Here is an 8,678-nt window from a genome sequence, read left to right as displayed (position 1 = left end):
GCATCCACTGACCAAAATAAAAATAAAATATGTCATGAAGAATGGATGGATGGACAGGAACCCAACAAAACACAAAACAAACAAACAAAAACCAGTGGATCGGACTCAATACAGATCGAAAATAACATTATTACCGACCAAGGAACCACTTATAAAGCACAATGATGCTTGGTGTCTAAAGGGGGTGCAAAATCCACGTCTAAGGCCCCACAGAATGGTACATCTCGCGAGTAAAATAGAACCATGGTATGTGTCTTGTTGGGGTATTAATCAGAAGTAGCGAAGACTCACGGTGTTCCACAAAAGATGGTACTACTCACAAGTATTGTACTTCGTACAGGTAACGCAGACCTATGGTGTTTCGCACACAATGGCGCCACTTACAGCCAACGCAAACCGATGAGTTTCCTCACCTAGGTGTACTAGTCACGGGTTTGAAGAAAATTCTCTGCATTGCAAAAAGCGTTCATGAGCTCAGAAGACAACCACAGAAGAAATGCGATTAAAAATGGCATTGCCTTCTACGACACACTACCAAGTTTTACATCAAGAACTGCAGGGTACATAAGCGAATATATCGATGGATTTTTTTTTTTACCAAATGGACCGCATGATGGCGTCAGAATGGATGACTTCTGAGTACAAACTTTGGCATACCACAACGCCTTTCTTATTAAATGTTCATAAAACCATTGAAAAGGGCAGGTGAAGCAATGTGACTACGACAGGCATATCAAGACGAGTTATCTGACCTATTTATAATGAATGCCGTGGAGCAGCCTTATTACAACCTTAGCCTTCTGAGGTATTTCCTAGACCTTGACCATGTTACAGAGTCCAACCTGCTAAGTACAGAATGTATTGCGGGTTGGCTAATCCTTCGCCTGCAATTTATTACTGGAGTGATCATTTAATTTGAATTTGTGATTACTCAAAGTTGGATGAACTTAGAGACCTATCAATGTCACTGGCAGGTAATTCCGGGGAGAATAAAAGGAAACTGAAGCAAATCGGTCCAGTAGAACGGACGGACGTATTTGCCAAAGCTGTTTTTAGTAAACTCTTTCAATATATAGATTATATATTGCCAAAATGAACTACCTGTATGCATTATATTATGATTACAATAAATGAATACTTTCTCCCTAGTTGGTGGTCATCAGTGACTGGGAGAGAAGAGCATTCATTCATTCAAACCACGAGAAGTATTAGATTTGATGATAAAGCTACCCAACAGGTCCGCAAAGATGAAGATAATTTTGCAAAATTTCGGGAAGTTTCAGCTTAATGAATGAAACATTTCCTAAATATCTTACTCCTAGTATGTGTAGAGTAGTGGATGAAATATCGTTATTTAGGGAAAAATGCCCATTCAAAGTTTTTCTCAAAGAGAAACCAGGGAAGTATGGACTTTCCATTTCTTAACGTGAAGCAAACTCGGTCTATCGTGACGCACCATTCTGTATAACCGGAAACACCTTCTCCGCAGTTGTGAGAACCATAATTGAATCGATCTTGTTTATGAAGGCATAAGTCAAGAAAACCAACTTAGTGGGAAATTTAAGACTGTTAGTAGTATAATGGGAGAGTTCGGCGGCCACCGCCACCTCCGGCTCCCAGTGGCCACCTCCACCTCCACCTCAGCCAGAGGCCTCCCAGTGGCCACCTCCACCTCAGCCAGAGGCCTCTTCCAGTGCTGCCAACTTAACCTAACTAGCGCGAAATTTGAATTTGTAAACAAAGCCACGTGCTTTTTGACAGCTGACATCGACAACAACGCATCGCTAACCTCAGTACTGCCATCTTGACGGGCCTAAACCTCAGTAGTGCCAACTTAACCTAACTAGCATGAGGTAAACAAAGCCACGTGCTTTTTGACAGCCACGTGCTTTTTGACAGATTTGTAAACAAAGCCACGTGCTTTTTGACAGCTGACATCGACAACAACGCATCGCTAACCTCAGTACTGCCATCTTGACGGGCCTAAACCTCAGTAGTGCCAACTTAACCTAACTAGCATGAGGTAAACAAAGCCACGTGCTTTTTGACAGCCACGTGCTTTTTGACAGATTTGTAAACAAAGCCACGTGAATTTTGACAGACAACAACGCATCGCAAACCTCAGTACTACCATCTTGACGGGCCTAAACCTTAGTGGTACCAACTTAACCTAACTAGCATGAGGTAAACAAAGCCACGTGTTTTTTTGACAGCCACGTGCTTTTTGACAGATTTGTAAACAAAGCCACGTGCTTTTTGACAGACAACAACGCATCGCAAACCTCAGTACTACCATCTTGACGGGCCTAAACCTTAGTGGTACCAACTTAACCTAACTAGCATGAGGTAAACAAAGCCACGTGTTTTTTTGACAGCCACGTGCTTTTTGACAGATTTGTAAACAAAGCCACGTGCTTTTTGACAGACAACAACGCATCGCTAACCTCAGTACTGCCATCTTGACGGGCCTAAACCTTAGTGGTACCAACTTAACCTAACTAGCATGAGGTAAACAAAGCCACGTGCTTTTTTGACAGCCGTCATCCGCCATCTTTGAGCACAGTGCTGTCCTCTAAACAAAGCTACGTGCTTTTTGACAGCTGTCATCCGCCATCTTTAATCCAGAGAGAACAGTGCCGCCCTCTATGTGGTGACGGTAAATTCCACGTGCTCTTGTTTGTAAACAAAGCCACGTGCTTTTTCAACTTAACCTAACTAGCGCGAGGTAAACAAAGCCACGTGCTTTTTTTGACTGCTGTCATCCGCCATCTTTAAACTACAAAGCACTGTGCTGCCCTCTATATCGCAGTAGCTGCAAAATTCGTCACCTGTCATCGGCAGTGCTGCCATCTTGACGGGTCTAAACCTTAGTGCTACCAACTTAACCTAACTAGCGCGAGGTAAACAAAGCCACGTGCAGCTGTCATCCGCCATCTTTGAGCACAGTGCAGCCCTCTTTAGCTACTTACCTTTGAAATGTGGTGGCGGATAATTTGAAAAATGCTTTTTGACAGCAGCCATCTTGCATCGCAAACCTCAGTGCTGCCCTCTATGTAGACAAATCCACGTGCTTTTTGACAGCTACGTGCAGCTGTCATCCACCATCTTTGAGCATAGTGCTGCCCTCTTTAGCTACTTACCTTTGAAATGTGGTACGTCATCTGCTATCTTGCATCGCGAACCTCAGTGCTGCCATCTTGGCGGGCCTAAACCTCAGTGCTACCAACTTAACCTCACTAGCTCAAGATAAACAAATCCACGTGCTTTTTTGACAGCTGTCATCCGCCATCTTGCATCGCAAACCTCAGTGCCGCCCTCTATGTAGACAAATCCACGTGCTTTTTGACAGTCACGTGCAGCTGTCATCCGCTATCTTTGAGCATAGTGCTGCCCCCTCTTTAGCTACTTACCTTTGAAATGTGGTACGTCATCTGCCATCTTGCATCGCGAACCTCAGTGCTACCCTCTACCTGTGGTGGCAGACAATTCTACGTGACAGCAGTCATCTTCGAGCACAGTGCTACCCCTCTTTGTAGCGGCGGGAAATTCCACGTGCTCTACGAATTCACGTGCAGCTGTCATCCGCCATCTTGCATCACAAACCTCAGTGCTACACTCTATGTGGTGGCGGCAAATTCTAAATGCTTTACAAACCTATGCGCTTCAGCTATCATCCGTCATCTTTAATCACCGTGCTACCCGGTGGTGGTAAATTCTTTTTAAAAATCTTAGTCAGGAAGGGCATCCGGCTGTAAAACAATAGTTCGTGATACAGCGAATTAAAATCTTAGTTCTTGCACTAATATCGAACATGCATCGCAAAAGCGAGTGTGTTCAGGTTTAGACTTGAATACATACTACTGTTTATAGTACGATGTTGTAGAACACTGCATTGCAATCAAAACACTGTTTAGAAAAAGAAAAAAAAATCTTTCTGAACATGAGCTAGACAATAACATACTTATGAATTTAATCAACACCTACTCTTATTTCTTCTTCTAGAGGAAGGAGTAGGAGGAGGGGAATGTCATACCTAAACTAGAATCGAATACCGCACTCGATACTACATATGATCAGAACATTAATTGATGTTCAAAACACTAGATAAGTGATCAAGACTAGATTCGAACACTGTACTCGATACTACATATGATCAGAATATCAGTAGATGTGTTTACAACATGTCTAGGGTATACCTTTGTTCTAAGAAAAAAATTAGGTTTAGACTTGAATACATACTACTGTTTATAGTACGATGTTGTAGAACACTGCATTGCAATCAAACACTGTTTAGAAAAAAATTCTTTCTGAACATGAGCTAGACAATAACATACTTACGAATTTAATCAACACTTACTCTTATTTCTTCTTCGAGAGGAAGGAGTAGGAGGAGGAGGAGAATGTGATACCTAAACTAGAATCGAATACCGCACTCGATACTACATATGATCAGAACATTAATTGATGTTCAAAACACTAGATAAGTGTTCAAGACTAGATTCGAACACTGTACCCGATACTACATATGATCAGAACATCAGTAGATGTGTTTACAACATGTCTAGGGTATACCTTTGTTCTAAGAAAAAAATTAGGTTTAGACTTGAATACATACTACTGTTTATAGTACGATGTTGTAGAACACTGCATTGCAATCAAACACTGTTTAGAAAAAAATTATTTCTGAACATGAGCTAGACAATAACATACTTACGAATTTAATCAACACTTACTCTTATTTCTTCTTCGAGAGGAAGGAGTAGGAGGAGGAGGAGAATGTGATACCTAAACTAGAATCGAATACCGCACTCGATACTACATATGATCAGAACATTAATTGATGTTCAAAACACTAGATAAGTGTTCAAGACTAGATTCGAACACTGTACCCGATACTACATATGATCAGAACATCAGTAGATGTGTTTACAACATGTCTAGGGTATACCTTTGTTCTAAGAAAAAAATTAGGTTTAGACTTGAATACATACTACTGTTTATAGTACGATGTTGTAGAACGCTGCATTGAAATCAAACACTGTTTAGAAAAAAAAATTCTTTCTGAACATGAGCTAGACAATAACATACTTACGAATTTAATCAACACTTACTCTTATTTCTTCTTTGAGAGGAAGGAGTAGGAGGAGGAGGAGGAGGAGGAGGAGAATGTAATACCTAAACTAGAATCGAGCACTGCACTCAATACTACATATGATCAGAACATTAATTGATGTGTTCAAAACACTAGATAAGTGATCGAGACTAGATTCGAACACTGTACTCGATACTACATATGATCAGAACATCGGTAGATGTGTTTAAAACATGTCTAGGGTATTCCTTTGTTACTGCATTGCAATCAAAACACTGTTTATAAAAAGAAAAAAATTCTTTCTGAACATGAGCTAGACAATAACATACTTACGAATTTAATCAACACCTACTCTTATTTCTTCTTCTAGAGGAAGGAGTCGGAGGAAGAGGAGAATGTGATACCTAAACTAGAATCGAGCACTGCACTCGATACTACATATGATCAGAACATTAATTGATGTGTTCAAAACACTAGATAAGTGATCAAGACTAGATTCGAACACTGTACCCGATACTACATATGATCAGAACATCAGTAGATGTGTTTACAACATGTCTGGGGTATACCTTTGTTCTAAGAAAAAAATTAGGTTTAGACTTGAAAACATACTACTGTTTATAGTGCGATGTCGTAGAACACTGCATTGCGATCAAACACTGTTTAGAAAAAAAAATTCTTTCTGAACATAAGCTAGACAATAACATACTTTCAAATTTAATCAACACCTAATCTTATTTCTTCTTCGAGAGGAAGGAGTAGGAGGAGGAGAATGTAATACCTAAACTAAAATAAAAGAATATGTTAATTCTACATTATTTATTTTATATTATTTATTCCTTCTTAGATCTTCACATCGGACATCGCAACAGTATAATCTTCTTCTTGAGATGTCGATGTGCCTATTTTTTTTACAATTGGCTTTACATCGCACCTACACAGATAGGTCTTATAGTGATGATAGGGTATGTAAGGGCTAGGAGTGGGAAGGAAGTAACCGTGACCTTAATGAAGGTACAGCCCCAGCATTTGCCTGGTGTATTTATTCCTTTTTAGATCTTCACATCCGACATTGCAACAGTATATTCATCTACTTCTTGAGATGTCGATGTGCCTAAAAAGAACGAAAATATATAGATGTAGCGTGGAAGTACTTGTGATGATAGGATATAGAAAAGTAAGTTAATTTGTTAACAGGTAACCCAGCTGAAGACCTTTACTGCCTAGCGTAAAAACAAATGTGATAATAGGATATCGAAAGGACAAGTCACCTAGCCTAGAGTTGCAACGTGTAGAAGAAACCAAGTTTCAGCCTATTAAGGCCAGCATGTAAGATTAAAGAGAGCAACTATTCATCAATAGAGATTAGCCTAAATTCGCGATGCTAGGAAGAAACTGATTTTCAGCTGATTAAGGTCAGACATGGTCGTGAGTTTTTAAAAGCAAACAGAAAGCGATAAATGTTCTATACCTAACAAAGTCGAAGCACTCGTGTTGTTAAAAAATATAGTAACTCAATATCCTTTCCTCTAGTCACAAAGAAAAAACGAAAATTTAATTACTAACGATTAACCAGCATGTGAGATTAAAGAGAGCAACTATTTATCAATAGACTAAATTCGCGATGCTCGGAAGAAACCATGTTTAAGCCTGTTGAGGATGGACATAGCTATGTGTGCGTGTTTGAAATTATACCACGTCTATAGTATGTAGATTAAAGAGAACAACTATTTATGATTAGCTTAAAGTTACAGAAGAAACCAAGTTTCAGCCCGTTGAGGGCAGACATAGCTATGTACGCACCTCGTCTATAGCGTGAGGATTAAAGAGAACAACTATTTATCAATAGACTAAAGTTACGATGTTTTAGAAGAAACCAAGTTTCAGCCTGCTGAGGTCAGACATAGCTATGCGTGCGTGTTTGAAATTATAAGATTAACCTCTTCTATGACATGCAGATTAAAGAAAATAACTATTTGTCAATAGACTAAAGTTACGATGTTTTAGAAGAAACCAAGTTTCAGCCCGTTGAGGGCAGACATAGCTATGTGTACGTGTTTGAAATTATACCACATCTATAGTATGTTGATTAAAGAGAACAACTATTTATGATTAGCTTAAAGTTACGATGTTCGGAAGAAACCAAGTTTCAGCCTGCTGAGGTCAGACATAGCTATGCGTGCATGTTTGAAATTATAAGATTAACCTCTTCTATGACATGCAGATTAAAGAAAATAACTATTTGTCAATAGACTAAAGTTACGATGTTCGGAAGAAACCAAGTTTCAAGCCGTTGAGGGCAGACATACCTATGTACGCACCTCGTCTATAGCGTGAGGATTAAAGAGAACAACTATTTATCAATAGACTAAAGTTACGATGTTTTAGAAGAAACCAAGTTTCAGCCTGCTGAGGTCAGACATAGCTATGCGTGCGTGTTTGAAATTATACCACGTCTATAGTATGTTGATTAAAGAGAACAACTATTTATGATTAGCTTAAAGTTACGATGTTCGGAAGAAACCAACTTTCAACCTGTTGAGGGCAGACATAGCTATGTACGCACCACGTCTATAGTATGTAGGTTGAAGAGAACAATTATTTATGAATAGCTTAAAGTTACGGAAGAAACCAAGTTTCAGCCTGTTGAGGGCAGACATAGCTATGCATGCGTGTTTGAAATTATAAGATTAACCTCTTCTATGACATGCAGATTAAAGAAAATAACTATTTGTCAATAGACTAAAGTTACGATGTTTTAGAAGAAACCAAGTTTCAGCCCGTTGAGGGCAGACATAGCTATGTGTACGTGTTTGAAATTATACCACGTCTATAGTATGTTGATTAAAGAGAACAACTATTTATGATTAGCTTAAAGTTACGATGTTCGGAAGAAACCAAGTTTCAGCCTGTTGAGGGCAGACATAGCCATGTGTGCCTGTTTGAAATTATACCCCGTCTATAGCGTGAGGATTAAAGAGAACAACTATTTATCAATACTCTAAAGTTACGATGTTTTAGAAGAAACTAATTTTCAGCCTGTTGAGGATAGACATAGCTATGTACGCACCTCGTCTATAGCGTGAGGATTAAAGAGAACAACTATTTATCAATAGACTAAAGTTACGATGTTTTAGAAGAAACCAAGTTTCAATGAATAGAGGTCAGACATACCTTAAAATCTTCGCGCTGCAGACTGTTACTCGGATAAATAAAATTGTGTACTTTCGAACGGTACCTAAAAAAGAATAAACATATATGAATGTAGATGTCTAGCGTAGAAGTTGCTTTGCAAAAAAGGTAATTAACAGTTCTACCTTACCTTAAGCTGAAGAATAATATTCACTGCAGACGGGAGATGTGTGCATGTAGTAAACGCATACAGAGAACTGTGAGGAGCACTTCGCGCAGACTGTAGCGACTAAATATGCTCCTTATCACCAAGCGGATGTGATAATCGCTGACAAACTGCGGGTACAGTCGGAACGAATGCAACAAGAGCTCCCACCTGCAGGCTGATGTATTCGAATCTCCTGTTGATGCCGAGGTGTCAGAATTTAAGAGTTCGAGCCTTGGAAAGTTAGCG

At 39.4% G+C, this 8,678-nt stretch overlaps 1 long non-coding RNA gene across 1 annotated transcript; it reads right to left on the bottom strand.

Moving 5' to 3' along the window:
• Positions 1-6,018: 6,018 nt before the first annotated feature.
• LOC137500535 (uncharacterized) lies at positions 6,019-8,469 on the bottom strand. Its single transcript, XR_011018067.1, has 3 exons — positions 8,415-8,469; positions 8,267-8,330; positions 6,019-6,206 (listed from the first exon to the last, which is right to left on the bottom strand). It is a non-coding gene; the product is annotated as an uncharacterized lncRNA (long non-coding RNA).
• Between the last annotated feature and the right edge of the window lie 209 nt (positions 8,470-8,678).

Source organism: Anabrus simplex, chromosome 4 (assembly GCF_040414725.1).
Source record: "Anabrus simplex isolate iqAnaSimp1 chromosome 4, ASM4041472v1, whole genome shotgun sequence".
NCBI classification, from domain to species: Eukaryota; Metazoa; Arthropoda; class Insecta; order Orthoptera; family Tettigoniidae; genus Anabrus; species Anabrus simplex.
Note: the sequence above shows the minus strand (reverse complement) of the source record. Positions and strands in the feature narration are given on the sequence as shown.